At 46.5% G+C, this 18,602-nt stretch overlaps 1 protein-coding gene across 1 annotated transcript in view; it reads left to right on the top strand.

Annotated features, from left to right (window-relative positions):
- Positions 1-18,602, top strand: part of Igf1r (insulin-like growth factor 1 receptor) — a 281,571-nt gene that overhangs the window by 31,007 nt on the left and 231,962 nt on the right. The gene's annotated exons all lie outside the window — the stretch shown is intronic.

The raw sequence follows: 18,602 nt of genomic DNA, 5'->3' as shown, positions 1-18,602 counted from the left end.
AAAAAAAATAATAATAAAAAACTGTTAGAAGTGATGTGGAGCTTCACCAAACAGGATGGTAGGAATTCACCCATGGTTGTTAGCCGAAATATTCTTGAAACATGATTTGTCTTGTGCTGAACCTGTACAGACTTTTTCTTGTCATTATTCCCTAAACAGTGGAGAATAGCAACTCTTTACAGAGCATGGCATTGTAGGAGGTGCTGTAAGTTATCTAGAGATGACTTAGTCTGCAAGACGACGTGTAAGTCAGCTGCAGATGCTATACCATTTTAAAAAGGGACCTCAGCACCTACACATTTTAATGTCTGCATGGGGTCCTGGAACCAGGCCCCTGCAGGTACTGAGGGATGGCTGTATACATTTCTTCTCAGAACTTGAGATTGTCGCTGCGTTGATTTTTCACAGTTTCTATTTTGTCCTGCTACACAGGATTGGGTGCCATTTATTTGTAATTTGAAAAGCACAAATTCCTTTTAGTACTATCCTAAGCCAAGTATATTAAGGAAAGTCAGTTTTATGGGTCTCCATCTTATTACAGAGTGAAATGAAAACGAATGTTAGATTATTTTAATTTTGTGCAGTTTTTGCCATTCTATCCCAGGGATAGTAGAGGGTCAAATTTCAGTAAAGGGAATATCTGAAGATTGGTTCCTAGCATTTCACAACTTAACTTTTCAGCTGGAACTATCGACTTTTTAGAAGAACGATGGTGCTGTGTACCGGCACTGTGCTTTCTGGAAAGTGTATGGACATGTTGGCCGGTGGCATTGAGCTTAGCAGTGGATCCCTAGGCCTGGAGGCTGCCTGTGGGTCTTCGCTGAGGCTGTGACTTACTAGAGGACAGACCCGCCTTCTCGTTGGCCAGCACAGGGGCTTGATAAGCATCCAGGGCGCTGGCTGCCCAGCTGGGTGATTTTCACCCTCACCTTCCTGAATGCTCGGCTTCCCATCCCCCAGCTGGGCCCTCTTCCTCTTTGTCTGCTGTTTGACACCTTCCCATTGACTCAGCCTCAGCCCGCTGTCCCTGCCTGGCCCTGACGGCCTCGGTATCTGCCCAGGGTTCCTTGAGAGAAGGGGTGCTTCCCCCAGGTGGTGGTTGAAGGAAGACTGGGCACAGCTGTGCAGGAGCCGGCAGGAGCCTCCGCCGGAGCCCCCCCAGCCTGGTCACCTAGCCCTGGAGCTGAGACCACTTTCACTTTGTGTTGGGCAGCGCTGCACAGAAGCGCTGAGGACACTGTTAAAAATGTAATTGTGGCAAAATACACATAGCACGGCAGTCACTGTCTTCACCACTGCTGAGCGTACAGCACAGCACCCCTGCATTCACGTTGTTCTGCAGCCGTCCCTACCATCTGTCTTCCTAACTCACTCATTTGCGAAATAGAAACTTCGTATCCATTGAGCAGCGACTCCCATTCTTCCTTTCCTTCAGCCCCCGACCGCCACCCTTCTTCTGTCTCTGCATCTGACTACTTCAGGTACTTTGTGTAAGTGGAATCATACAGTATTTTTCCTTTTGCATCTGGCTCATTTCACGTACAGTCTCCTCCAGGTTCATCTGTCTTGTGCAGCGTGTGCCAGAATTTCTTTTTAAGGGCTGAATAATATTCCAGTAATAGTATACTTGGACCTCATGGTATACAGGGCCTGTGTACTTGTTTATGGATGGACACTTGGGTTGGTTCCACTTTTTGATTATTGTGAATAATGCTGCTATAAATGTGGTTATCTCTTGAAGTTCTGCTTTTGATTCTTCTGGGTATATTATCCCCACAAGTGGGATGGCTGATGATATAGTATTCCATTTTTAACTTTTTGAGGAACAGCCATATTCTTCAAATCAAGGTTCCAGTTTCTCCATATCCTTGTGAAGATTTATTAGTATTTTTTCCTTTTCCCACCCTCTTCTCTCCCTTTCTTTTTGGGGATGTAGTGACCGTCCTAGTGGGGATGAGGTGGCATCTCATGGTAGTCTGATGGAAGGTATTTTGAAGTTGTGATGTTTGGAGCTGTCGCTTATGGGTACAGACTGACTTGAAGTCTGAAGGTTTGGAGAGGAGGGTGGAAGGGAGGCCCACGGGGAGGGCGGTTGGCTGCCGATTTTCTGCTTGTCGTGTGTTTGCAGAACACCTGCTGTTCCCCAGGCTGATGTTGTGAACGGCAGCAAAACATAGCGTGGTCTCTGCCATGCTGGGGTCCCAGGCCCGTGAGCAAGTGAGGCCCAAATTCAGGGGAGAGGTGTGCAACAGGGTCCTCTGGAACCGAAGGGTGGGGTCTGTGCTGGTAGACAAGGGGACAAGATGGGTGTTTCAGTAGAAGGAGCTGTGGGGGGGACATGACTTGGAGTTCAGGAACCTCAGCTTCATGGCCCTTTTATTGGCAGTCCATGCTGACCTCTGTGGGGTGTGCTGTGTGTTTTCTGGAATCATCTGTGCTTGGTAGCATGAGACCAGGACTCTTTATTTCTGCCTGGCTTGTAGCTCGTGGGCAGATTTTGAGAATGTAATCTAATCTCCCTAGACCTCAGTTTGTTCATCTGTAAAATGGTATCCAGATGCATGCAGCTGATGATTTGTTGACTAAGGACCTGTGGTAACTCAGAAGGCCCATATTGAAGCAGTATGCAAATACCTGGTGGTAATAATTTTCGGAGAAAGGGCCCCGCTTTTTTGTTTGTTTGAATCAGGTTTTTCAAGAGTTCTAGGCCCTAACAAGGAAGCTGTTTAATTAATTAATTAATTAAATTAATTAATTAATCTTGAGGGCTCCCTTTTAGCCCACTGTGGCCCATGGCTCGGTTCACCAGGATCTGGTGTGGGTGGCACCCGGGGTGCTGCCATTTCTGTGTCTCTTTCCTTCCTCTGAGAAATGGGTGACGACGTTGGTTGCCCAGATGTTCATATCAAGTAAGCAGAAGCTCACTCAGTTTTAGGGAAATTAAATCACCCTGCACAAATCAGTGTTAGTGGAGTTAAATCACTGGATCTCACAAGCAACATGAAATAGATGTTTTTCGTCGTCATTGGGCTGTTTTTCCTCTGGGGATGACTTACAGTGTTTTGGTTTGTTCCGGTGTCCTTTTCAAGGAGAAGCAGCTTTTGGCCGTACTAGATTACCAGATATTGGGGCCAAGGCTCCAGGGCTTTGTCATTGGTTGATTAACCAGAAAGCATCAAAGTATAAGAATATGTTCACTGCAGAGACCTTGCACAGGTTAAAGGTGGCTGAGGAAGCAAGTTAGGGTCTTGCTGCACTTTCTGCCGTCAGGACCGGTGTTGGTTTCCATACCTCACGGCTCCTGCCAGACGCTCTGTTGGGAACGTTATCCGTATCGATGCTGGGTATGGGCCAGGCCGTCTCCCGAGAGTGGACCCCGCATGCCGACGTCTGTCCTCTCACCCCTCTGAGCAGGGAGTGGTGGGTGGAAGATGGGTGCTGTGCAGCGTGGCCCCCGAAGCAGAATTCCAGTGTGTCTGTTGGCCCCTTTGGATGTGGTTTGGGGCCAAGCAGATGGAGCAGGCAGGGGATACATACTAAGGATTTATGACTATTTTGCTTGATGGTGATTGAAAAAAACACGCTTGTGGTAATCAGGAGGTGAGGCGTCAGAACCTCCTTTCCTCCCATCCTTGCTCTTCTTGCCCCATCCATTTCGCTTTGCAGATGCCCCTCTGCAGAGCAGGCGGCGTGTGTCCTGGCTGTTTTCTAAGCACACATTTGAATTCGTGGTTTTTAATTTAATGTCGTGGCTGTCTTCCTATCGTAGAGTGATCTTTGTTCCTGGAGTAGTTTTGAGCTTACAGGAAATTTATGCATGTCAGCTCCTTGTGAATTAAATGATACAGAATCAGCCAGTGGAAGGCAGTAGCCTACCTGTTCCTCCGCCTGCCACTCCATGTCCCTTTCTGTCCCTGGAAGGGGCCGCTAGCAGCTGAGTGTGCTTCCTGCCAGGTGATTTCCATGGGTTTCTGTACCTGTTTATGAACAGGTGGGTAAGAGGGGAGAAGAACCAAGCTGGGTCACTGTTGTGTCTGAGGCTTGCTTTCCCCACGTGCATGTGCTCTTTCTCCTTCTTTTTGTCTTTCTCCTTTTTTTTTTTTGAATAGTTCGAGATCTACAGCAGCGTCGTCATGATAGTGCAGAGCTCCTAGAGACCCGTTAGTTTCCACTGTTCACATCCAACACTGCTGCAGTACGTTTGCCACAGTGAGGGAACCGTTACTAGTCTGTGACTGTGAATGAACTGAACGCACCACTTCCGGGTGGGTTTCACCAGTGTTCGCCTGAGATTCTTTCCCTGGTCCCGGATCCCATACAGGACTCCGAGTTGCCAGTGGTCGTTGGTCTTCTTAGCTTCCTCTGACCTGTGCCAGTGCTCAGCCTTTGTCTGTGGGGCTGCGGTCGTTTTGGGGCACCCTGGTTAGGTTTGTTGCAGACCCCTACTTTGGGTTTGTCTGGTGGTTTTTGGCTGGCTAGCCTGGGGTGGTGGATCTGGGGAGGAGGATCACAGAGCTGCAGTACCCCCTGTCCCATCACATCAGAGGTACACGCAGCCAACATGGTGTAGCACCAGAGATGTTAACCGTGACCACCTGGATGAGGTCATGTGTGATAGGCCTCTGTACTATAAAAAGCTTTCAAGAATCATTTACATATTGATATTCTCTGTCCTTTTTAATTGCTGTGTATTGATCTCTGTCAGGAGACCTTGCAGTTTGTTTTTTTTAAAGGTGCACAGTTAGGTAGCTTTCAGTTTTTTATTTTATAACTAGGATTCTAGGGGATACTTTCACATATATCTTTGTGCCCCACCTATGTGAGGACCGGGTCGCTAGACGAGAGAAGTTGCTGGCTCAGAAGTTAGGGGCTCTGGAATTTTGGGACTGATGTTGCCCCCCAAAATGACCACATGCTTCTCCCCAAAGTAGGGGAGTCCCTGCTGCTGCACATCCTTATTGAAGCCCAGGGTTATTTTTCTGTGGATCCGATAAGTTAAACGTATTTTAGTTTGCATTTCTCCAGTTGTGAGAAGTGTAGTGACCGTACCCTGGGAACTTTAAGATGACAGTGAGAACTGGAATCGCCAGTCAGATTTGGGAAACACCTGTTAGTATCAGGCTCTGATAAAACCATATACTAAATGGGGATCTGCCCTCAAGGAATTGTAGACTTTATCTAAAAGTTCTTTCTTGCACAATACCTCTCTGTGATGTCCTTGGCCATAGCCTCAGCAGTTAACCTTGGAGTTACTCAGTCTGTTGTTTTCTATGAAATGCATTGGTGACGCTCATGAGGTGTGTACAGGGGGAAGGCGAAGTACCCCCCAGCCTCCACTGTACTGGGTACATTAAGCCTGGCCGGGTCCAGGATGAACAGAAGGCAGCAGGAGTAGAGGTTGTGTTGGCCAAGGGCAGGCGAACGTTGACAGTTGGGACAGTATTTTCCACCCTATGCTATTTGAAGATTATTTTGTTGAGATTTTGCTTTTTTCTGGCAGGGTGCCTTCATCATTTTTCATTTGGAGCTGTGTCCCAGGCAGGGTCTTGGGAAGGCTGGTCCCTAGGGCTGCTGTCCAGCACACTCTGCCTCCTAGCTGCAGCGTGCAGAGAACTCTGCAGATGGGCTCAGCCTGTCTCTGGGGTCCCTCCCTCCCAGTGCACTGAGCACGGAGGTGGGCCTACCTTTTGGATGGCTCCTCGCAGGGACTTGCTTGCTCCCTGATAGCCTGTGTTTCCCTCCCATGGCGGTGGAATCTCCTGGCCTGCCCCTGCATTATCCTGCAGTGGAGGAACGGAGACAGTGCGACTCTGAGAATGCTATGCACTGGTTTCATTCATGCTCATCATTTGGAAACATGTCTGTTTCCAGGACCTCGCCAGCATTTGTGTTGATCTCTTTCACTTAATTGATACATTTTTATGTCTCCAGGTGTTTTGTTTTTTGTTGTGTGTGTGTGTGTGTGTGTGTGTGTGTGTGTATATGTTTTCCTTACTACGCGGTGTCCCCTGTCACTGACTTTAGCAAAGTAACACCCAGTCCCTGCTGGAAGAATCAGAGAGCAGAGAAACAAAACTGCAGGGTTATTAGGGAGATGCGGTGCTCCTCATAGACCCCCACTGCACCATTTATTCGCGCGACCTTGTTCCACACCAAGCTCTTTAATCCACTTCCAGACACCCCGCCCCACTGAGGACCAGCCTCGGAGAGGCTCAGAGGCCCCCCACTTGTACTGCTGTGTGGCTTTGGGAATGTGCAGCACCTTCCTGGGATGGTGAAATAGTGGCAGCCCCGCTGTTGCCCCATCCCTTGGGGCTCTGTGTGCAGTGCTTCTGGCCTAGCACCCCTGAGCCCACTTGACTGGAAGCCTGGATGAGGCGGGGACAGATGTGGGTGGGGCAGGGCATGCATGCTCTTGTGTTGGTCCTTACTGAGTGATCTGCTTTAAAGACCGGATGCTCATGCTTGTCGAAACTCTCACACACTGGAGAATTGTGTTGGTCTCAGTCAGAACTTGGAAAAAGACACCTCCCCAAACTTGTACTTCATAGTTGTCATAGAAGATGATGTGGAGTTTTGGGAGGGGTGGTACTTTTAACACTAGGGGAGCTTCTTGTGATCTGAATATCAGAATCAAGTAAGGAGCGTGTGTGCCGAGGTGGCGGAGGCTGACCACCCCCTCCGGAGGAGAGATGGAACCGTGTTGGAGCACTGCGTGGAAGTAAATCTGAGGAGTTGAGATAAAGAAGGGAACGGAATTTGATGGAAACGGAAGGGAGCAGGAGTAGCAGAGGCCTGATGAGGCAGGAATCCTGTCTTCTGAATCTGTGAGATCTGCCACGGGGCAAGACAGGTGTTATGGTTGGGTTAGGTGGTGCTTGTTGTTTTATTATTATTTTTCCCTCATGGATTATGAACAGAAACAAGAATTTGGCATTCTGCAGTGTGATTAACTCTGGGAAACAGTGTGTGCTTTTCGGGGGAATATAAGATACGGAACAATAGCAGTTCTATCCCCTTACCTCTGAGGCTGGGCTGTGAGATTAGGAAGCAGAGCTCTGTGGAGCTGTCACAGCTTCTCTTGTCACCTTTCTGCACAGAGTCGTGAGCCGGTAGGCAGGTAGCTCCCCTGGAGCCTGTACAGAAGGGCCCACATTGATCACATGGCTCTCGAGGGCTGCAGGAGGTGAGAGTCCTTCTTCTGGTCATGAGCAGCTGGCTGTAGCAGCTTCATCAGCCTTGAGAGGCGCCCCAGAGATGGCTTTTCTACTGCATGAGAATATGCACTCATCTAGATTTTAGCCCCAGCTCTGCCGCCCAAAGCTGGAGTGATCCCTGACAGGACATTTGTTCCTTATTTGCCTTCAGTTTCCTTTGATGTAAAACAGGGCAAATAATAACCTGAAAAGAGTTATTGGTAGTAAGTCAGTCTGGCTTATAAAATTGCAGAAATGTCTTCTTCCCCAGGATCTTTATTACCTGTTTTTTAGGCAGTCTAATCTGATTTCAGATAAATCCTACTATGTGCTGTTGAATGGAACCCAAATCCTGCAACATGTGTTGGTACAAATTCTTTTTTTTGTTTTGTTTTTTTTTTTGGTTTTTCTCTGGTACCGGGAACCGAACTCACGACCTTGCGCTTGCCAGGCAGGCGCTTTTGCCGCTGAGCTAAATCCCCAGCCCGTGTTGGTACAAATTCTGTGTCGCCCTCCCCAGCAGGGTTACACAGAGCCTCACCCGCCCTCCACTGAGGCCCCTCTGGGCTTGGTTTCTGTAGCCATTCCCTGAGATGGGCTTTCTGGTCCCTATGCCTTCCTGGCTGTCACTTGGATCTTCTCTCATTCGCTTGAGGAGACAAACCCAATTTTTTTTGGCGGGGGGTGCTCTCCACTGGCCCCTTCCTGCACTACGTCTCCCTTAGGTACAATCTAAGACTGCTTGACTTTTTTTTTGGCAGACACAACACCCTATCATCACATACAGAAATTATATCCAATTAAATCTCTTAAGTCTTTTTCACACCTCCTACATTTGTGCATTTCTTTTTTTGCAACCAAGTGTCCAAATAACATTATTTCCTCTCTGTTGCAATTCCAATCTGTTGATCTTTTTAGCTCTTGACTCTCTGTCGCCAATGTATTTACCATCTCTCCTGGAAACTTGTCATCCTTGAGTTAGACAAACATTTTATCTGTGCCATTGATCAAGTGATTGATAAAAATGTTGAAATAGACATGACTCAGAAAGAACCCGTTGGCCTTTCGGTAGAGACCTTCTTGGGTTGCTGGTTGGCACTTTGAAAGGTCAGTAGAGTATATTTACAAAAAAAGACTACAGAATCCCACTTTATTGTGTTTTGTGATGGTTTGTGGCCCAGTGTCTGTGGCTTCACTTCAAAACATTGTTTTTCTTCCGTTCGTGCCTACAACACTGCCAGAGTCTGGGGACGGGCACATTACTACCAATGGCTTGGGCGCTGAGTTGGGATTGGGGCGGGTACTCTCTAGCAGAACAGGGTTGAGCTGCTTGGGAGCAAGGTGTTTCGATCCTTTCTGGGAAGCCAAGATTTGAGAGGACACTGTTTCACACATCCTTTCCTGGCAGGCTGCTGGGAGAGGCTTCCACGGGGCTGCCGCCTGGGCTGGTGGTTGGAGGCTCCCCTGAGTCTAATGGAGAAATCCAGAATGCCAGGGGTACTGCTCTTACTGAAATTTGCAGCGTCCCGCAGTGAAGGAGTCAGGGACGGGGATTGGCCTTTGGGTGTGGGGATGAGCACTGAGGGGAAAAAGTGCTCAGTGGGGAGGGGGTGAGGCTGGATTTGTTACAGCAGAAGAGTAAATGTGGAAGATGAGGCGGATACGGAGGCCTTTGCAAGAGTGGACGCACTGATTGCAGGGCTGCCCAGGGCAGAGGGGACAGGCTGGAGCCGTGTTGAGCCGCCTCATGTTTATCCATCACATTTTGTAAGGCAAGGACTGTGTTGAGGTATGCCTGGGTTTCAGGAAACAACTCAGGAACACTTCAGGTTAGGCCATCAGTGCAGTGGGCTGTGAATATTGCCCTCAAATCCTGTCCGATCACGATGCTGCTGCTGTTAGTTTGCAAAGGTGGCTGGCTGCATATGGAGCTGTAGCATCTGTCCCCTCCACAGAGAGGACTGTGCTCAGAGCTCTTTTCCCGACTCTGTGCTCCTCTGTATCTCACACCTCTGGCCGTATGGATGCAGGCCCACAGCCGCACCTGGCCTGGGTGCCATTTTTGGGGTATTGGAGATTGAACTCAGGCCCTTTACATTGAACTAAATCTCTTGTCCTTTTATCATTTTGTTTTGAGACTCTTTAAGTTGCGCAGGTTGGCCTTGAACTTGAGATCCTCTTATTCTAGTCTCCCCAAATGGTGGGATTACAGGTGTTTGGGTAGTTTTTTTTTGGTTGTTTTTTGGATATTGGGAATGGAACTCAGGACTGTGTGCTTGCCAGGAAGGCGCTGTGCCGCTGAGCTACATCCCTGGCCCCTGGGCAGCATTTTTAAATGCTTGGCTATGGGTGCTTCGTCTGTGGTGCAGCGGTGGCCTGCTTCCTGCTGGGTTCTCCGTGCTCCGTGGAAGCAGGTGGCTGTGTGGCCGCCTTCCGCTGTCTCTGCACCGACTGGCCCACACTGAGGGCGGGCTAAAATGCAGCGCAATGTTTCCCATATATTTTTTTCTTTGTAGTTTTGGGGTTAATCCCAGCACCTTTGTACTGAACTACGTTCCCAGCCTTTCTTATTTTTTATTTTGACATAAGATTTTTAAGTTGCCCAGGCTGTGCTTCGACTTGTGATTCTCCTGCCTCAACTTTCTTAGTAGCTTGTGATTACAGGTTTTCACCTCTGTGCCCAGCTTCTGCTATACATAAAAAAGTGTGATAAAGTAGATGTAAAATTTACCATCTTAATCATTTTTAAGTATGCAGGTCATGTTAAACACGTTCACATTATTATACAACCAATCTCTAGAATTCTTTTAATCTTACAGAACAGACTCTGTAACCATGAAACACTGACTTCACATTCCCTCCTCCCCTCAGCTCCAGGCAACCTTCTGCTTTCTGTCATTATTATTTTGACTGTGCTAGGTAACACATATAGTGGAATCATGCAGTCCCTCGGTTACTGCCCTGTTTCACTGGGCATAATGCCAAGGTTTACCCATGCTGTGGCATGTCTCCGAATGTTGTTCCCTTCGAGTGGTGAGTAATATTCCAGAGTGTGTGTAGACCACACTTTATCCATTCACCCACTAATGGACACTTGGGGTGTTTCCATCTCTCGGCTGTTGTGAGTAATGCCGCTATGGGCACAGCTGTGCAATCCCCTCCTGTTACTACTGACTGTGAGAGTGGATGTCCCACACTTCATATTTACGTGGTGTTCATGTGGGTAGTTAATGGTGGAACCCAGAGCCTTCTGGCTGCCTCTTCCCATTGCTGTCTGGGTGCTGAGGCTCTGTTTACAGTAGCACCTGCCCTGGTTTGGGGCTGTCTTCGCGTCAGGCCTTCCTTCGCTCCTCCAGGCATGCCGCTTCCTGTTCTCCTTGGGACTCTTCTTCCTTTCTTTACAACTCCATAAACCCCTGCCCTCTGCCCCCTGCAGCTGCTTCCTGTCCTCTGTCTGACCCCTCAGCCCACCTGCCTGGAGTTCTTCCTCTGAGCTCTGCTCTGTGTAGTTTCATACCTGTTTGATCATCACAGGCCAGTCCTTGAGCGGGCATCTGATGTCTGTGTCCTGCCAGTGTTTTGTGTTATGGCTATGGCAGTGATTTATTCAACATGCTGCAGGGTGGTTGTCTTGGTCCGAGTGTGCCCAGAGCACATGGTATTGACACTGGGCAGGAAGGCTGTGTGTTAGCCAGTGGTCACCAGTCTGGGTCACTGGACATAGAGTCTCAACTCCATTGGGACTGGTTGTCCCATGAAGGCAGCATTTTGTTGGTTTTGTTCCCAGCACTTGGACGATGCTTAGTATGTGGTAGGCATTCTATTCTTCTTTTTTTTTTTTTTTTTTTTTTTGGTACTGGGAATCAAACGCAGGACCTTGCACTTGCCAGGCAGGCGCCTGTGCCACTGAGCTGTACTAGAAATATGTGGAATTCTAGAAATATGTGGAAGAATGAATAAATTTAGTCTCAGCCTACATCTGAGTCTTGAGGAAACTTAAGCACAGAGTAATACAGTAAGCGATCTCAGGCCAGGTCGGTGGTAGAACCAAGAGTTACCTGGTTTCTGGGGACCAGCCTTGCAGCTTTCCTCTCTGACAGAGCCCCACATCAGACAGAAGCCTCAGGACGTCAAGAGGCTGGCCCCTGTGGTGAGGATGGAGCCCAGGGTCTTATGCATGCTGGATAAGTGCACCCTGGCTCTTCCACTGGGCTGCGCTCCCAGCCTGAGGCTGATACTTTAGCTCCATGCCCACGAAGAATCACACTACAGGGTTAAGGGAACAAGTGAATGGGGTTTCCACACTGATTATCAGCTAGATTTAGGTACCTGGCTAATTGAAAAGAGTACAGGTCGCTTAAGGAAATTGGAGCATTGCAGGGCAGAGTGAAACGGTTCTGAACTGAGCGAGTGAACTGTAACTAGAACACTGTAGTGTGTTTCATAAAATAAAGCCAGGGAGGGTCAGGGGACCCAGGTCTGGCTTTTATGTAGAACATTTGTTTGGTTCTGAGAAGAAAGAAAAAATTGTAGGGCTGAGAGGGATGAGGAAGAAGGCAGAGGAACGTGCCCCTTTTTACTTTTGGCGGGGTGCTTTCTCAGTGTGGGCCTTGTGCTGGCGTGGCCACACCCCACATTTTCCCCAGGGCCCCCAGTGCTAGCTTCTGGCCCTGCAGTTAGCTGTGGGAAGGGCACAGTGGCTCATCCTTGGAAGAGGGCTTTGACTTGCAGCATCTGCCCCTGCAGAAAGTCTCACAGTGGGCAGAGCTCTGGCTCCCAGAGGGACCCCTGGCGTGGGGCGGTGGGTGGGACTATAACCAAGGGAACCAGCTCCTGTGTTCTACCTCGTCAGACCACCATGCATTGGAACCATGAGTAAGGAGACAGGATTAGAGCCTCTCGCACGGGTGGTTTTTAAAGTACAGAGACTTAGAACATTGGACTTCTGGATATTTTAAGACCAGAAAGGCGTTTAGAATAACTGTGAGAGTGGATTAAGTTGCTTTTATGAAGATCCAGGGAAACAATTCCTGCTCTTCTGTTAAAGCAAATAAAGGTCTATTCTGCACCAATCTGTTTGGCTACAGATGCTTTAAGTGGAGGGGTCGCTGGGGCTTGTGTTCCCTGTAGTCTTTGAATTAATTCCTTGTAAAGTTTCCATTTTTTAATCTGCGTATCAGGATAGAAGCATCTGGCCCATCTTTGTAATTTGTTGCTACATTGTAGCCTTCAGTTTGAATGTTGCCAGCCTTCAGGATTGCGTTTCATGTGTGCATGGATTTTTAGGTTATGTTTCTATGCATGATAGAGATAGCTCTTGTGTGGGGCAGTAAAGAACAGTTTGCAAATTTAAATTACACTTTGTTTTTAATTTCTGTTCTCAGAGTCACCTGTGTAATGGAAATCCCTTACATTCCTATGATTGCCTTCAGTTATTGAATGTGTCAGGTGGCCAGAACTGCTGTCTGTGTGAAAGAGAAATGTACACATACAGTGTAAACACATTCTCATTGACACATGAAGATAAAAGGCTTAACATGAATTGTGTCTGTTTACACTTAACACAGAAAATTGTACTCTAACAAACTCTGGAGTATCAGTGGTGTTTATTATCATAACATTGTCTTCTTTTTTTTTTTTCCTTCCCCTCCTGATCTCTGAATTTTTGGTTAGTTGCAGCATACAGCAGGCTGAGGGTACCCCCTTCTGGAGCTAGAAGTGGTACCCTAGACCTTGCAGGCAGGGGGCAAGGGTGGCAGGACTGACAGCCCTGGGAGCACTGTGTGGCACTAGAGTTACTGTTTCTGACCCATTTTTCTTCTGCCTTACTGTTTCGTGTGTAGTTTTATGGGCCGCTTAGGGGTTTTCTGGTCAAGCGCAGAGCAGATGAAGAAATATGCATGCTTAGGCTTTACCTGCATCACACTGCAGATCTAGGTGCGTAGGGAAGGTGGTGACAGAGGAGGGTAAAGGGTTCTTTCCTGAGGCATTGGGGCTCATGGGGTGATACCTGGAGCAGCAGGATTGGTATGGCCTAGACACTTCCTAGAAACAGGTTTGTGATTTAATGAGCCCTCATGGCTTACATGCGTGCTAAGGATTTTGAGTGATGGCTTTACTAGGTGCAAAACAGAGTGGGCTCCTAAGCACTGGCTCAGTCAGCTTTCTAGCCTCTGCCCTGCTGTTGGTCTTGTTGTCCTTGATGCTCCTGCTAGAGCCCTGAGATTCCCCTAAGGCAGCCATTCCCCTAAGAGATTTCCCTGAGGCAGTGATGGTGAACCTTGTAGAGCTTTCAGTGATAACACACCCTGCAGCCAGCATGCCATAGGTTCGCCACCGCCCCCTAAGACCACCAGTCAGGTCACCTTTGGTGTGTGCTTCTTTCCCTGGACACCTTCCCACTCACCCTCCTGGCGAGATCTTGGCCATATTTCAGACCATCTTCAGGGATCTAATCGTCTGAGAAATAGAATCCTAAGCCCGCTTCCCCCTTTCCATTCCCAGAGTCCTGCCCATTGATCTACTACAACTTTTATTTAATTTGCCACTTGCTCAGACTCCATTTACACATTAATCCTCTTCTAACCTCTTAAATCATTTTGACTTCCATAGAATGATAGCATTTAGAGAGGGTTTTTGTTATACTAAGTTACTGATTCTAAAGAATTCATTTTAAGAGAAAGAGCTTTTACAGTAGTTATAGTGAGCCGCTGGCCCAGAGAAAGTAAGCTTTTTTTTTGTACAAGGGATGGAACTGTATCTCCAGCTCCTTTTAATTTTCAGACAGGGTCTTGCTAACTTGCCTAGGTTAGGCTTGACCTTGGAACTCTCCTGTCTCTTCCTCCCAGAGGGTTGGGATTACAGGCATGCATCAGTACACCTGGCTAAAATAAGGTTCTTAACAAACTCCCTCAGAACTAGAGGTGATGATTGGCTGATTTTTTTTATGTATTTGACTTCTGTCAACCTGTGGTAAAAGGATGCCAATTTTATTTCCTAGTGTCTTTTATTTCTAGCCATAAGCTGAGGCTGTCCCATATTGTTGAAGAGGAATTGGTCAAAATTGAAAACATTTTAATTAAATGGGTAATTTATGATACTCAATGGGACTGTTGATAGAAGGACAGAAAGATAATCAGTGATTTTGCTAATCTTCCTTCCACTTTGTTGATATTAGTAATGTGTAGATTGGGTCAACAAGACAGATGCATTTTTTTTTTATTAATGTTTAATCAGTAATGTTGCCTAAAGCTTATTACTGTTGACAGTACACAGAAGTACTTACCTGATTGTTGTAACATAGGGTCAGCGGTAGCAGCCTAGTTTGCTGATGAGGAAAAGGAGGCATAGAGATGGTGTGTGTCCTCATAAATGGCCCTCTAGGGTGCAGGACTCAGCCATCCCATTTTTCTTTATCTAGGATCCCAAGGATGTGTCTAGCGTAGAGCGCGCAGTAAGCATGGAACTGTGTTGCTTGCATGGCTCTTTCAAACACTAAATGATTTTCAGCTAAATGATTTTCATTAGCCTTTCCCTTCTTAGCATTTTTTAGATATTTATTTTCCAAATTATGTATAGGTTGTTTATAACTTCTGCTTATGTTCTGGGAGCAGAAATTCTCCCTCTTGAATGAAAAAAAAAATACACAAGAGTTTTGGGGAACAGATTCTCTTTCAAGCGAAAAGGCTTTATTTAAAGTATTGTCTATGGGGAGGTGAATTCTGCCGCAAGTACCATGTCCCCATGGCTTCCTCGGTCCAGCTGGCTTCCTCGCATGCCCTGTATGTTGGTGCCCCCATCTGTTTTGGTTCTGTGTCATTTGTGGTGTAAGGGACTGGCTGGGAGCTACTCTCTCTCCTTTCCAGCTGTTATCTTTTTGCCCTGCTTCCTGCTTGCTGTCATTTTTACAAACTTTTCATGTTTTTTTCATGATTTAGAGAATACTATATGTTTCTGTAATCAGACCCACAGAGATAAGACCTTACATATTTAACACAGTTTGTTACTCCTTGACAAATGGAAAGAAAAATTAAGATTGTTTCTAGACCAGTATGGTTACTAATTTCTGTACAGTGCCATCCCAACAAGGTAAACTGAAATAATTTTTGAAACGTTGACAGCCCAGTTAAAGTTCCCCTAATTTCAAATTATATATATGTATACGTCCATGTATGTTTATATTTATATCAAAAGACTGATAATAGCTGTATGTTATGCGTCAGTAGCAGCAGCAGCTTTTCCAGGTTGTGCAGTCACCTGAAAAAAATTATAACGACATCCAGCACACTTCATTAAAAAGAAAATTAAAAAATGCCAGAAAATAACTTACTATTGTTTATGGGCCATTCTTAGATCTCACAGTCTGAGTGTTTGGGTCTTTCTGTGACACATAAACAAGACAAAAAAATTGGGTCTTTTTACATCTGTTACTTTGAAAAGGGAGCAGTGGTATTTTGCAATTTCCTTTTAATCATCAATGAGCAGTGGTAGCTCAGGGTGTGTCCTCCTTCTGCACTGCGATGAGTGTTTACTCCCTCAATGCATGTATTCTTTCGTGGTGCAAATGAGGCATGCTGTATGCTCTTTCCTGTTTGTGGCTTGGGTCTTTTGAACACTGTGCTATCATTCATGGTCCAGCTTGGTTTTCCTTTTTTTTCTGTTTCTATCACGAAACACCCCAAAGACCAACAGTGTCAGTCACAGAATCCAAAACAGCTGGTGGCCGGGCCCTGCCTTGTACTTTGTGGCTTGGGCTTGTCTCCTCTTCCGGAATAAGTGGGTGGCTTCTTCCTACGTTTTTTCTTTTGTTCTAAAAATGGGGGGGAAAGTGTCAAGTACGGAGACTGCTCTTTCATTTGAAGGAGCTGCCAGTTCCAGCTCCGCGGCGCAGCTTCCGTTCGCGGAGTGGTCTTTGCTGGCTGTGGAGGAGAGCCAGATGGCAGAGTGGAGCAGACGCTCCCAGCCTGCCGGCACTTGGGTCGTAGTCATAAAGATCGACACACTTTAGTGATGTGTGTTCACCCTCTTTCACAGGGTTCTGAATTTTTGTGATCAACTGGAAATAATAGCAATTGATACCTAACACTTCATAATGCGATGAAGCACATACTGTGCTGAATACAGTGATTGACTGAGTTCAGACGCTCCTGTGTAAAAACCACTGTTTACTCTTTAAGAGCAAATTGATGTGCTTAATTTACAGCGGCACGGAAGGAATGAGACATTTTAGGTTGGGCACAGGAAGAGAGAAAGCATTCCCTCACTCTGAAGAGAGACTTGCTGCCTTGGGTACTCTGGGACACTCATTCACTGACCTGCAGCTGGGTAAAGATGCAGTGGAGAAATGCGGGGTAGGGGGAGGAGGAAGAAGGAGGTAGGCGACGTTAAGGGTGGCTGTTAAAGCCAAGATACACGGGCAGAGCTCTGAGGAAGTGACCATGTGAACTGAAACTTCTGTGTGGGCAAGAATGGGACAGTGTATGAAGGAGTGTGTATCAGTTAGCTTTTTGTCACCGTAACAAAATACGTGATACACACAGCTGAAAGGACAGAGGGTTTATTTTGTTTCTGATTTCAGAGGTTTCAGTGTGGGGTCAGCTGGCTGCAAGGTAGAAGCATCATGGCAGAAGGGTGTAGCAGAGGAAAGCTAGGAAGCGGAGACAGCAAGAGAATCAGAGAGCAGATACTCCCTTCAGAGGCATGCCCAGGGACCCTCCTCCTTCAGCTGGTCTCTGCCTCCTAGCAGCCCATTCGGTTGTGAACTCACCAGTGGATTAATCCATTGAAAAGTTAGTACCCTCACTGCATATGTCTTTGAGGGGCTCTTCATATTTAAACCATAAGAGGGAAAAAGCAATGCAGGAAGTAGGGTGTGGGGATGGAAAGAGCTTGGCTTGTTGAACATCGGTGGCTACAATGTGGTAATCAAGAAGAACATACTAACAGACTAGGTAGGAGCAGGCAGGGTTGTGCTTCTGTAGAGCCTCACTGGCCTGGTGTTGGGGTAAGGATGGCCTTGGGGGAAGTTTGAGCCGTGAGACCTTGTACACATAACCTGACTTCTTCAAATCTACAGTATTTCCTCACATTTAAAGTGGTGATGACATTGCCTCGAGTGAGGTGGGGTTGGGAGCATATTCAGAAGCTTCTAGCATGCTTGAGTGTTTGCTAAGGCCTGGTTTGTCTTAGGAGCCTCATTTTCTCATCAGTAAAGTGAAGGAATTGGACCAAATCATTTAACATTCTAGATTATCAAGCTTTGCCTCTTCCCCAGCCCTTGGATCTTCCACTCCTTCCTCCCTGCTCATCTCTACACAGTTCCTTGCATGGATATAGTACCTGGAGCCACCTCAGATGGCGTGGCAGTGCTTCTTTGCCTCTTTCATGGTACCACACATGTTGGGTACCTTACATATTCATGAATTACACTGGGTAGAAAATTTCAGTCTGTTTGAGAAGATTAATGGTGTGTGTGGGGGATTATGAAATCCCCAGAAAACATAGTAACCAAGGGTTGTTTCAGTATGTACATTTGGAATTTTCAAAGTAAAGTCTTCAAGTATTGAGACCATTTTACATAAAGCTTTCAAAATCTACACATGCATTGGTCTAGCAGTTCCACTTCTAGGGATTTATCCCAAGGTAATAATATTGCATATCTATTAAGAATGTTTACTGGTGTATTGTATATAATGTGAAAACCTGGAAATAACCTAAATGTCCAGCAGTAGGAAATTGGTTTAAAAAGAACTCATGGGTGCATAGTAATACTCTAGGAATACCACTTCCTTATTAAAATGCTAATGTAGAAGGATATTCATTGGCTTGGTAAAATGTTCTTATTAAGTGAAGGAAGTACATTTATAAATGTTATATTATTGTCTGATTTCATTTCCTTTCAGTTATTTATAGGGAAAGGATAACTGTATGGGTAGTATTATCTGTCTTTGGATGTTGAGGTCACTGATGAATTTTACTACCTTTTGTTGTCTATTACCTAACTTTACTACGGGAAGCATGCTTTTTTTTTTTTTGGTTTTTCTCCGATACCGGGAACCGAACTCACGACCTTGCGCTTGCCAGGCAGGTGCTTTGCCGCTGAGCTAAATCCCCAGCCCGAAGCATGCTTTTTTGATTAATAAAATACTTGATTAAAGTAGGAAGCATATGACTTTTTTCACTAAAGAGTACTGTTTTCTAGCTTTCTGTTAAATTAACCCTGTATCTGCATTAATGGTTTATTGGAGAGAACAGAAATTCCCTGAGCCCATGTCAGACGATAGCAGTATATGTGAGAACAGGTCTCTTTTCTCTGTTTCCTGCATCGTGGTAGCTTCTCCAGTGTAGACTTCATTGCTTCGTACTTGCAGGCTGGGTGCAGTAGTAACTACTTGGATGCTAAGCTCT

This window comes from Chinchilla lanigera, unplaced genomic scaffold (genome assembly GCF_000276665.1).
Source record: "Chinchilla lanigera isolate Chin_1 unplaced genomic scaffold, ChiLan1.0 scaffold00015, whole genome shotgun sequence".
NCBI lineage: Eukaryota > Metazoa > Chordata > Mammalia > Rodentia > Chinchillidae > Chinchilla > Chinchilla lanigera.
The sequence above is the reverse complement of the archived record's forward strand: the minus strand, read 5'-3'. Positions and strand labels throughout refer to the sequence as shown.